Source organism: Talpa europaea (assembly GCF_964194135.1).
Source record: "Talpa europaea genome assembly, chromosome: 11".
NCBI classification, from domain to species: domain Eukaryota; kingdom Metazoa; phylum Chordata; class Mammalia; order Eulipotyphla; family Talpidae; genus Talpa; species Talpa europaea.
The window spans coordinates 55,532,776-55,545,040 of record NC_140078.1 but is presented as its reverse complement, the minus strand read 5'-3'; the positions used below and the strand labels follow the sequence as shown (position 1 = coordinate 55,545,040).

General features: G+C 36.6%; 1 protein-coding gene across 1 annotated transcript in view; it reads left to right on the top strand.

Moving 5' to 3' along the window:
* Nucleotides 1–12,265, top strand: part of TAFA1 (TAFA chemokine like family member 1) — a gene marked incomplete at both ends in the record, with an annotated part of 502,429 nt that overhangs the window by 226,548 nt on the left and 263,616 nt on the right. The window lies entirely within an intron of this gene.

Below are 12,265 nucleotides of genomic sequence, written 5' to 3'. Positions count from 1 at the left end.
ACTTTGGTATTTTGTCATTTGGGTGGCAGTTTACTAGGTTTAAACCAATGTCATATCATTTGTGAAAAGGGACATGAGTGGGATATTTTCAACAACCTATAATGTCTAATTAGGACTCTGCCCATGTAGACTTAGCAGCTAATACAATGTCATTGATTTAAAATAAATTTACCACACCAAAGGTATCCATTGAGAGCAACAGTTAAAATAGATGACCTTATCATCCCTACCTATTGTGGCAATATGGTGCCACAGAAGGAGGGCCAGCTGGTGACCTTGGAAAGGTCACATATGCTCTAAACATGCCCACCTTCTCTGCCTCAGTATATGGCTACTGATAGTTACGGAAAATAGTAAGTACTTACTATTTGCCAGACTCTGAATCAGGCACCCAGCACACAGGGTAGATAGCAAAGTGACAAGAGAAGAAAGCATGGATTTAGTCTCTGCATTCAAGTCCTGCCTCTGCTACTTCCTATATGACCTCAGGCAATGTATTTCCATTCTCTAACTCTCACTTTCCACATTCTAAATTCTTCCATGTTTTTATTCTTTCTTGGCTGCTTGTAGAATCTTGAGCAAGACTTGGCCAACCAGTCTCTGAAATAATAATAATACCTGCATCTCAGGTTTGCTGTGAACATCCTTATGAAAATGTTTTGAAAACTGTCTGGCTATATGGAAAGATAAGATGTTCCATATAAATTTGTCTCATCTAGTTGAGACTGACTGGAAACATCATTTTACAGAACAGAGTACTTATATCAAAATGCCCATTTGATAGAAAATCATTATGAGAATTGAAATTCAGGTCCCATTTTCAGAGTTCAGTTTACTTATGTTCAAAGAAAGACTCACTGGTTGATGGGAAGATGTGATTTTTCTTTCTCAAGTGGCTCACCTTTCTTCACTGTCCCTTAGAGCTTCTTGATCAGACAATTAAAATCCAGGGGTCAGGTCATAGCTCAGTATGAAATGATTTTGTGCCACATGCAAATACTTTTCCCTTAATGGCAGCCCAGTGTGCTCAGAAGTACTTGACATACTTCCGTGCCATTAACAAGGGAGATGAACCTCCATACTATCACAACCACAGGGTTTTTATGCTTTCTATTTCATGTTCAAATGAATAATTCTCATGTCTCTTAGGGAACTTTATATGGGTACATAGACTATCATTTCAAAATGTTTATTTGCCCTCCTGCCGCCCCACCATGTACTCACATCTCTGTCATGTTTTTCTATGATACACAGGGGTTAACAAAAATTTGAGACATATTGTCCTTAACCTCAAGAAACTTGCTAAACAGGAAGAGAAGTCCTAATCATTTATCTCTTCTTTGCTCTACTCCTCTTCGTATTGCTTCCATTGTATAGCACCATGTACCAGATACTTCCATGTATTGTTGTATCATCTTATTTAAGACTCTCAACTATACTAAGTTGTAGGCAAAACATCTTTCTTCTAAAATCTGAAATTCTGAAGCTCAAAAGTGATTTGGCTCAAATCACAAACCTGATTCTCAAAAACTATTTTCCAGCTCAACCCTCTTCTGATGTCAGTGCTTCCTCACTCTGCCACACCTGCCACACAGTCTTGGGAAAACAATCCCTGGAAAAAGCAGCTATTGCTAATGAGTGCCACCAGAGATGGACTAGACATCAGGAGGAACAATCCCAAGCTTTCCTGGTATTTAGTGACACATAAAAGAAGCTGATTTGACCTCAATTTAGAGAAATGTTATTTTGATGGAGGAGTTGGGTGCACACATGGAACAATGAACTGCCACCAAAATAGAATCAGGTGGTTATTGTTACTGAAGCAGCTTAGTCTTTAAATATTTCACGATGGTTTTTCTGTTGAATCAGAGGAAAATATTTCCAGATAGTGTAAATTATATGCAAATATTCATCTAGAATATACATATATATATATTTATGTGTGTGTATGAACATATGTATTTTTAAATGTAGATTAGTTTGTATCCCAGGCAATCTTTGTTTAGGTTTATATCTTTTAGGGTCTTATTTTACATCTATTCATTTCCTTTCCTTTTAAAAACTAATGAAATTGTAGTTTGAATTGTGTTAAGAACATTTTATGCAAAATGAGGAGAGGGAGTAAAAGAACATAATTTTGGAGGCAGGAATTTAGTGAGGGCCTTTGCAGTCTTGCCAACTTAGAGACAGCTTATCACCAGGTAAACTTGGTGGATGAGTACTTCTGACTCAAAATACCACCTCCCACATAGGAAGTCTCCATATGGAAATATTGGTGGGAAATTAAGTGAAAGATTAAATGGAAAATGTAAAAATAATGTTGATCACTTCTGTATTATAGAAGAGAGTGTTTGGTATTTTTCTCCAACTTTGGTCAGAGATATTAACTTTCTCTCCACAGATCAGGCTTAAGTCCTTGGTGAATTCCCAAGCAGGGTGTGAATTTATCACTCAATATTGGGAGCATCTGGGGTTTTTAGTTTTATTAAAATTATTCTTTTTTTTTTCCATCACAGATGCTCCATGGAGCAAGGTCTGTACATTATAAGTGAAAAGTGATTCCCCAGAAGAAAATCTTTTATCACTGGCTGTAACTTAGAGTTGAGCATGTACTTTATTTTAGAGCCTGCATGGTAGAGAAAACAGAAAAGAGTTGAAATTGAAGACAGGTTGACAATATATGAGCATCCAACTTGCAGCTGAGTCTCTGGATAGAAAGAGAGAACATAGCCTATTTCAGCAGGTATACATGAGGTTTGCTTACAAAGGTGTGATGATAATCGGTTATTGTGGAGATCAATGAGATACTATATGTAAAGCATCATCACATCACCTGATGTGTTGTAAGGTTCAATAAATACTGCTAGTTGTATAACAAGACTGCCAGATAAGCCAGATTCCAAGTCCTTCTATAGAAAATACAGACTTACTGTATAGTTTATGTTCTATATAACAGCACTATATGGCTCTGTACGTTGACTTGTTTCATGTGTTATGACTCAGCTGGCTAGTCATTCATTTTGTTCACCTGCCCATTTCGCCTATTCAGCTGTGACTGTCTTAGGAACCCCATTAATTCCCGTTAACTGTGTAGTCTGGTGCCTAGCCCAGAGTGCAGCATTTACTCATCTTCGATCTACACGAGTTGAATTGACTTGGGAGTGGTTAACAGTTTGTTTCTCAGCAAAACGTGCTTTAGGCTATACACCAAGACTGGAATGAAACCAGATGATCTAATGTTGAATAGCAAAGAACCAGAACTGGATGGCCTCCTTCTTTCCCCTACATTGAATCATATTCAAAGATCTTAGGGGAAGTGAAGATAAAAGAAAGGAAGAGCACTTTGGGGGTGAAGGCAATAGGCTGGACTCTGAAGTGTGTATTTTGCCCAAGACAATTCCTACTCACCTCTGTCCCCACAGCCTCCCACTCCCTGTGTCCTCCAAAAACAGCATCTGGCTTGCTTTTGTAAAGTAAGTGGTTGGATAGTCATAAAGCTCAAGAAATCTTGGATACTAACTTTAGAGTTTGGAGCCAAACAGGCACTAGCGCCTTAGCAACATTTTGTGTTGGAGTAGATTTGGAAGTCACACTGAAGTTTTCCTCACTGGCAGTCAAGCAGATAACTAAGATTTTACATGGTGCTTTCATAAATTTTTCAGTGTTCAAAAACAACAGTGTTAACTCTGTGAAATAAACATATATAAGAAACTATTACATGTTAACTGAAAAAAAATACATAAATCTTTGCTAGGATATTTTATTCTAAGACACAAAAATACCTTATGCCCTACTATAAAAAATATCATCTCTTTCTATACACAAAAATTAATTCATAATGTATTAAAGATTTCAACATAAGAACTGAAACCATAAAGTATTTGAAAAAATATAGGGGACACACTACAGGGCATCTACCACAATGATGTATTTGGGGATATATCCACAACAGCAAAGAGAACAAGAACAAAAATTAAAAAGTGGGACTATCAAACCTAAAAGCTTTTATTCCTAAGAAAAACTATCATAAAAACAAAAACACAACCTACAGGATGGAAATAAATATTTGCACATCACACATCTGATAAGGGGTTAACCTTCAAAATTTACGGCCTTTACGCAATCCAACAACAAAGAAAAAAATGACCCAAATAAAAAAAAAATGGGTTAAGGACTTCAATAGACACTTCTCTATAGAAGACAGTCAGATGCCCTACAGACATATGAAAAAATGTCCAATATCATTGATTGTAAAAGTAAATGCACATTAAAAATAGCATCTCTTAAATGTTCTTAGTGGTTTGTGATAGAGGCTGGGTATATGGCCCTAGCAAGCAAAGTAGCAGCATTAAACACCAGTTTTAAAATGCTTTCTTTTTTTATTGCTAGTAACACCAAATACTTTTCTAATGTAGATGATGTAGAAAGAGCTTGGAACGACTGCATGGTCAAACTGATTGTGACACAGTATAGTTTTTTCCACACATTTTTGCATAGTCTTTGGTGGGTGAGGGAGGTGTAGATTCATGTGATTGTGTCATTGCCATGCATGAGCAGTCCCCAATGCTCATTCATTAGAACAGAGAATAGTTGATTCCTTCAAGTCAGATCTGTTTCAGATTCCAATTTACTCAATTACATGTGCATTTTAAACCACTTGAGCCCTAACTTCTTCATTATAATATATATATATATAAATATAATGCCTGCCTTAAAAAGCTGTTTATGACAACTAAATGAGATAATGTTTGTACAGTCCTAAGACAGCCCAAGAAATATGTCTGTGACTCCTGAATAACTGTTTAAGTATCATTCGTGCACTGTATACTGAGTGCTGTCTCTACCCATAAGATCCTTACTATGGTGTATTTTTATGAAAGACTGTAAGGGTTTGATATTTACATTTTGTTTATTTTAAAATATGCATCCAGGAGTTGGCAAGAGGGCAGCAAAACAAAGAGGCCAGGCTCGCCTCCTCCTCTAAATTATAGCAGAACAAAGTGAACAACCTCTGAAAGATAAAATGACAACAACTGCATACAACGGGAGTGACAGTGAAGTAGAAAGGGGTAGGGAAAACTGATTAAACTGGGTTTGCAGTAATATCAGGGCACTGTAACTCATGAAAGTGAGGGGATACTGCTATGCTGAGTCCCTCTGATAGTAACTCAGGGGCACATGTCCACATCAGAATCATCACAGACATGGCACTGCCCTGGGGATGGGCGTGCACAGATTTGGTGCCAGGACATTGGGTGCACTACCAGAGAATAATAAGAGCAGGGGTGTAGTGATGATTGCTAGCTTAAGCCTAAGGCTCCCAATCTAGAACAGTTGAACCCCAAACCTGTAGGGAGCACCAGTTGGATCACCTGGTCACCTCAGAGAAGAGGTTACTATTTGCAGTCTGAGCCCCAGGCTGTGATATTCAAAACATCTGTTTTAACCTCTCTGCCCAGGACAAAACTGGAACAATGAATGCACTCACTAACCAGAGCTTCACCCCCTGGATCTTAATAACAAGAGCAAATGTCCCAGGGGAAGGCAACAATAAAATATATGGGAGAAAACATTGGTGATACATTTCAAGGACATTCAACCCCTGTGGAAAAGGAAATAAAAGCAAAAATAAACAGTTGGGATTATCTCATATTGAAAGCTTTTAGACAGTGAAAAAATATGTAAGTAGACTAAAATTACAGTCCATTGAATGGCAGAAAAGTTTTATACATTACATAGAGCAAGGAGTTATAGTGTATATGTGTGTGTGTGTGTATCTATATATATCTATATATATATCTATATATCTATCTATCTATATATATATATATATAAGGAATACAATTTAACAATACAGAACAAACAAGCAGTTAATAAATGGGCAGCCTATCTGAATAGGTCCCCAAAGAGGATATCCCAAAGGCCAAAATACATGAAAAAAATGATCATCATCACTTTTAGTAAGGGAGATGAAAGTCAAAATTATGATGAAATATTGCACGCCATGAGAATGGCACATATTAAAAATTGTATACAATTTAACAATATAGAACAAACAACCAGTTAATAAATGGGTAGCTATCTGAATAGTTCCCAAAAAGGATATTCCAAAGGCCAAAATACATGGGAAAATGATCATTATCACTTTTAGTAAGGGAGATGCAGGTCAAAATTACAATGAAATATTGCACACTCCATGAGAATGGCACATATTAAAAAGACCCCCAAGGATAAATACTGGAATGGAGGGAGAGAAAGAACAACTATATTAACACTATTGGTGGAAATGTAAACTACTGCATACATTCTGGAAAGTGATCTGAATTTACTTTTAAAAACTACAAGTAGAAATACCATACGACCCAGCTTATTCCGCTCTGACATCTAGCCAAGATCATAAAATCAGCAACTTAAACAATTATGTGCTATACAGTGTTTATTGCTGCCTTTTTTATAATAGCTAGCATAAAGAAACAATCTAAGTATCCACTGATAGAGGACTGGGTCAAGAAGACAAGCTATATCCACACAATGGAAACTATTCGAATATAGGCAAAGAGTAAATGTTGCCATTCACAGGAGGATGGAAAGCAATTTTTTTCTGAGATGAAGAGGGAAGGGAGAGTTAGATAGGATTGAAGGGCTATAATGTATGGTAGTGGAAAGAAAAGAAAATAGATACTAAAGTGGGATAGATATAATGTAAAACATATTTTGTGATCTATATAATCTAAAACATATTAAGAAAAGAGAAACTGTCATAGTATAGAAAAGTATCCAGATAATGTAGGTTTTCAGAACGTGTACTTTAAAATGTATGGAATTAGGACACTTCTGAAAGAAAGGAATGGTCAGATGCACACGCATATGCGTGTGTGCGAGCGCACACACACAGCCACATACACTGTTTATCATCATCATAAGGGAAGATGATGATAGCTTGAGTCTAAGGCTTAGAAAATGTATGATAGAGAGTAACTCCTAAGAAGAATTACCTAATCAGACAAAAAGAAAATGTGTTTATGTATTTACACAGAAGTAAACAAAGTGAAAGGTCTCACCCTTTCCACCAAACCCAGAGACACCAATTTTTGTACATATATATTTTATCTGACAGTTCTTTATTAAAAATTCAAATATCCAGAAAAGTAGAAATTTTAACAATGAACACCAATTAAAAACACATAACTTGCACAGTTAACATTTTATTTTACTTGTTTTATCATAAATCAGTCACCCCTCAAATCATCTTAATTTTGATAACAGCTTTATTTAGAGATAATTTATGTCATAAAATTTACTTTTAATATGTATAATTTAAGATTTTTACAGTTTGTGTAACCATCACCAAATTGTGTAACCATACTCCAAATGTTAGAGCATTTTCATCATCCCAAAACGTTTCCTCATGTCCAATTACATTAACTTTCTATTCTCACTCTCAGTCCAATCAGTTGCTAATCTACTTTCTGTCTCTATAGATTTGAAAGACCATATATTTTAACCAATATAAAAAGAATTCATCCTATGCTCCTGGACTGTGACTCCAAAACTGCAAAAATCTTAAAGAAACCGTCCCAAACCAGAATAGATTTTTCTAATGATTTTTCATGAAAGAAAGGTTATATATAGGGAAAATTCTCCCTGTATTGTCTTAATGCTCACTCTTATTCCTTATGTCTAGAGCACCAAATCATTCTCATTTTACCAATGAGAAAATAACAAGACTAGAAAGGGCAGAAGGAAAGACTGAAATTGGCCAGAAAACCATGGAGGTGGTGGATTCAGGTCAGGCGACTCCTGCTGTTAATTATTTCACTCACTGCTTCAAGGTTGGCTTTGTTGCTTATCACTGTACTTCCAAGGAAAGTTGCTGGTTGGGGGGATATATACAATATTATCCAGCAGCTGATATGTCTGTGGGTTATTGGCTGGAGTGATGATTGCTTGAACAGATTCCTCACTATGGCATTTGAGAATGAAATCATAGAACAGCAGTAGCAGGTGTTTGGAAACTGCATTTGGAATTGGCCTCCTACAGAAAGGGGCTAGATGCAGACTTTATGGGTGATAAGGAAAGTCAAAGGTGTTCTCAGTGTGATGTCTCTTCTCTGGCAGGTTTCCAAGTAAAGAGTCTTAAGTTTCTTTCACAATGAAATCCCCTAAAGATATGTGGGGGGAGGAGAAGCAGTAGGAAGAATGACACCTCATATGTTGAATATCTTCTTTTGTGTCAGTGCTAACCCAAACAAGGGCATTTAGGATTCATCAACTCTGGGTGTGTTTAAGATAATAAAGCACCAGATTTTCCAACATGCTGTGCAGCCACAGTTTCCATTTTTCTATTTCTAGAAAGATTGGCTCCTAAAAAAGTGACATTGTTCTGAGTTCCTAGTTCATGACTTTCACCTGGCCCACCAAGCTCTGCTTGGCACCCCATGATAGGCATGTCTTTCTCCAGATTTTTCACTAACATTAACTTCTCCTGCACTTTAATTTCAAACTTAGGAAGCTAAAAAACAAAACAAAAAATCAGCAAAATTGGTTTGGAGTAAATACTCTAAGATTACTTCTGACTATTCAGTCTCTGAAAACCACTTGGTTAAAGGCAAGATGGCAGAACAGATCAGTTTTAATTCAAGCAATATAGCTTGGATGTCTATTTAATGCAACGTGCTTTGAATTTCTAGCATAGTGTCCATGCTCAGTAAACACTCTTGAATGAACGAATGTGGAGCACAGCTAAACACTCTATTATGGTGAATAAACGTTTGAGTCATTCGTAACTCCCTGCTCTTCCTCTTGTGTTCCCTGGGTTTTGGAAGACCTTGTCTTGGAGGTCCATATATACCTTCATCTCAGTTCAAGGTAAAGAAGCTGGTGTATTGCCTCTGTAAGGATCATAGGTATTTCACTGGCTCAACTACAAAGACTGAATTCAGCTAATTCAGGAGAAATCTTATTCAAATGAATATAAGTGGATTTTTAAAAAAAAATTTTATATATATTTTTTTCATCATTTTCCATTTTTAAACAATGTATGTACTTTCATCTTGGTTATATTCCCCATAAAATTCCCACCACTCTTATTTTGACCCTAGACCCTCCTCCCCTCCACCCCCTCATAGTATGTATGTCTCTGGTTTATAGTTGCTTGTTGATTTTGATTTTTACTTTATTACAGTCTTTTTCCCGGTCCCTTATTTAGGTCTTCTAAATTCCTGCTATAAGTGAGACCATCCGGTATTTTTCTTTTTCTTTCTGGCTTATTTCACTGAGCATGATCCCTTCCAGCTCCATCCATGTTGCTGCAAATGGCATGAGTTTATCTTTTTTGATTGCTGAGTAATATTCCATTGTGTATATGCACCACATCTTCTTGATCCAGTCATGTATTGTTGGGCATTTGGGTTGTTTCCATAGCTTAGCTATTGTAAATAGTGCTGCTATAAACATAGGGGTGCAGGTGATTATTTTTAATTAAGCCCTTCTCTCTCCCATATTTCACCATCTTAGAGGTAGAAAACATTTTAGAGATTATGCCTTTATGAACAAGGATGCTTCAGGAGCAATTGCTTTGAGTCTATTATGTTGATAACATATAAGGGTACATTGATAGCAACTCTAACACCTACCAATGATTAAATCCTAGCCATGCTAGGGCCTCCCTGGTGGCGCAGCGGTTGAGCACTGAGCTGTGAAGCTGCCCTCAGCCTCTGTAGCGCCGGTTTGATCCCTCACCGAGGGCGAGGGTCCCACATGGTACACAGACCTCTCCTGCCATGCCCGCTGCTCCCCTCAGCAGTCTACTTTGTCAGTCTGCCTTTTCTGCTCCCCGCTCTGGCTCTGGTGGATTCTCTCACCCTCCTGCACTTCTGACTGTACCCAGTGCTTGTATAAATAAATAAATAAATCTTTAAAAAAAAATCCTAGCCATGTTATTTAATTTTTTGGAGCACCAACTATCTCATCTATAAATTTCATATAATGATTCTAACCTTAGTACTTTGTTAAAATAAATAGCAGTTGCTGAAAATGGAGAGCTTCTATTTGTTTGTTTGTTTTTTCTGTGTTGAATGAGGATTTCCATATTCCCCAGAGACTGGTAGTTCTTATGATCTTGTTGTTGCTGAGCCTACCTGTGCCCCATACGTCAAGTGTGCCTGGACATGAGATCTCCCTGTGACCCATAGTAGTCATGTGAGAATCAGACATCAGAACTGGGACCTTGGTATAAATGTTAATAAAGAGAACCTGACTTTTCAGATGGGCTTAATGCTGGGAAGCTGTAAAACTGGAGACTGTACGAGCTATTGTAGATACTGAAACTTATTGAGAGTAGAGATATAGCAGAGAAAATAGAGCCAAAGTGTGGCAAGGAAAATGGTGGAATCCTTATCACATGGGTTGATGATAGCCAGCTCTCAAACTAGAAACTTTCTAGGCCTTTTCTAGTACAAACGCTATAAATTTCCCTAATTTGCTGAAGATGGTTTGAGTTGGGTGTGGCCTCTGCAACTGGGAATCTTGATTAATATACTTCTAGAATTATTAATAGTACTACTACCATATCACCTTCCTCTGTCACCCTGCCCTGTGGCACATATTGGGTCCTTGATAAAGGCTGAACACCTGAAATCTCAGCATTCCATGGAGTAGAACTGAGGGAAGGGATCTTTATAAAGCAGGAATTCTAGAGCCTCTCAATTATTCACACCTTGAATTTCTCAGGGCATGTGGATAATATTCTAAATTTTTTGTTAAATTAAAAAAATAGAAAATTGCTTTGGTTGTAGGAAGATATTAATAATTCATACTTTAAAAATAGATTTCACAAACCAGTTCATTCAAAATGTAATTATTTATTGCTAGCATTGCCAAAATTAAGATATAGCATTCTCTTATAGACCAAAATACTGGGCTGAGACCAGTGAAATTCATGCCCTTTCATTATTTGATAATGTACTCTGTGACATTGTGACAGATTTATACTAACAATAATATGTGAGGCAAGCATGTATTAAAGGCCCCAACCTGCTGGGGAGACTGATATTAGCCAAGTACATGATGGAAGAAAATGATAGGGTGGAGTTGTTGACACCATCTCTATTACACTAAATATTTCAATGGCAGCCTTTCTTATTCAGAATGAGTTAATATTCATGGAACAATGTACATCTTAAAGTGGGCTTTAATTATCTTTGGAACTAAGTGTCTATTAGACTGTTCTTGTCTGGTCACATAAAGTGACTTTGTGGGAGAATAGCGGTGAAAGTACTTTAGTAGGCTCTGTTGGTAAAAGTTACACCATCTCATGATGTCATGATCATGGAATCCTTGTGGATATTACTGTGGATATTACTGGATATCATTAGGAACTTATAAAAGCAAGTGCTGGAATTAATGTGGCCTCAACAGGAATATCAGAGATGAATTAGCTGCTCTAATCAAAATTTGATTGTATTCACTCAACATTAAAACTTTGAATAATATCTCAAGCATATGATAGCATTGTAAGACCTGATTACATAACATAGACTATTGACCCTCGGGTAGATTATAGATCTCAAGTTAATTTGCTGTAAATGATAACTGTACGTCAGATTTAAATGGATAAGTAGGATATATGAATGAATGCACTTGAACGTGACCCATGACAATCTGAGGAATGACACATCTTAGAGGCAGATTATCTTCTAATTACATTTGATTAGGATCAATATTTTTAACTAATTTTTTGCTTTAAAATTTTCTTTGTTGGTTTTTGTTCATTTATAAATATATTCCTTATTCGTTGTACAAAAGTGTCAGTGTATATACAAAGATTTTGAATTAATTGGCGTTCAAAAGAGAAAACACACAATAATTAGAACAGGAAGTTTAACACAAAAGATTTATGAACTGTAGTAGGAGATTGGAATATCAAACCATTGGCAACAAAGAATTAAAAAGAACCCAAAACAGTACAGGCACAGATTATATAAAGAGCAGCTAGTACCCTCTTGGCTGAGATCTAAAACCTTCTTCCTCCAGACCTTTTTGGGTTTTCATGAACCTTGTTTATTTTAATGGCTATTTCACCCTGTTGTTTATATACACATTATAAAGTTGAGGACATTCTCCAAAAAGGAATTGACAATGTGAAGCCAATGTAATGTTAGGAAGCAAGAATCAACTACCAACTAATGTGTTTCCTTTAGGTGAAATGTCCAGGAATGAAGCATTAATTTTGTATGCTTAATACATTATATGATCCATTCATTCA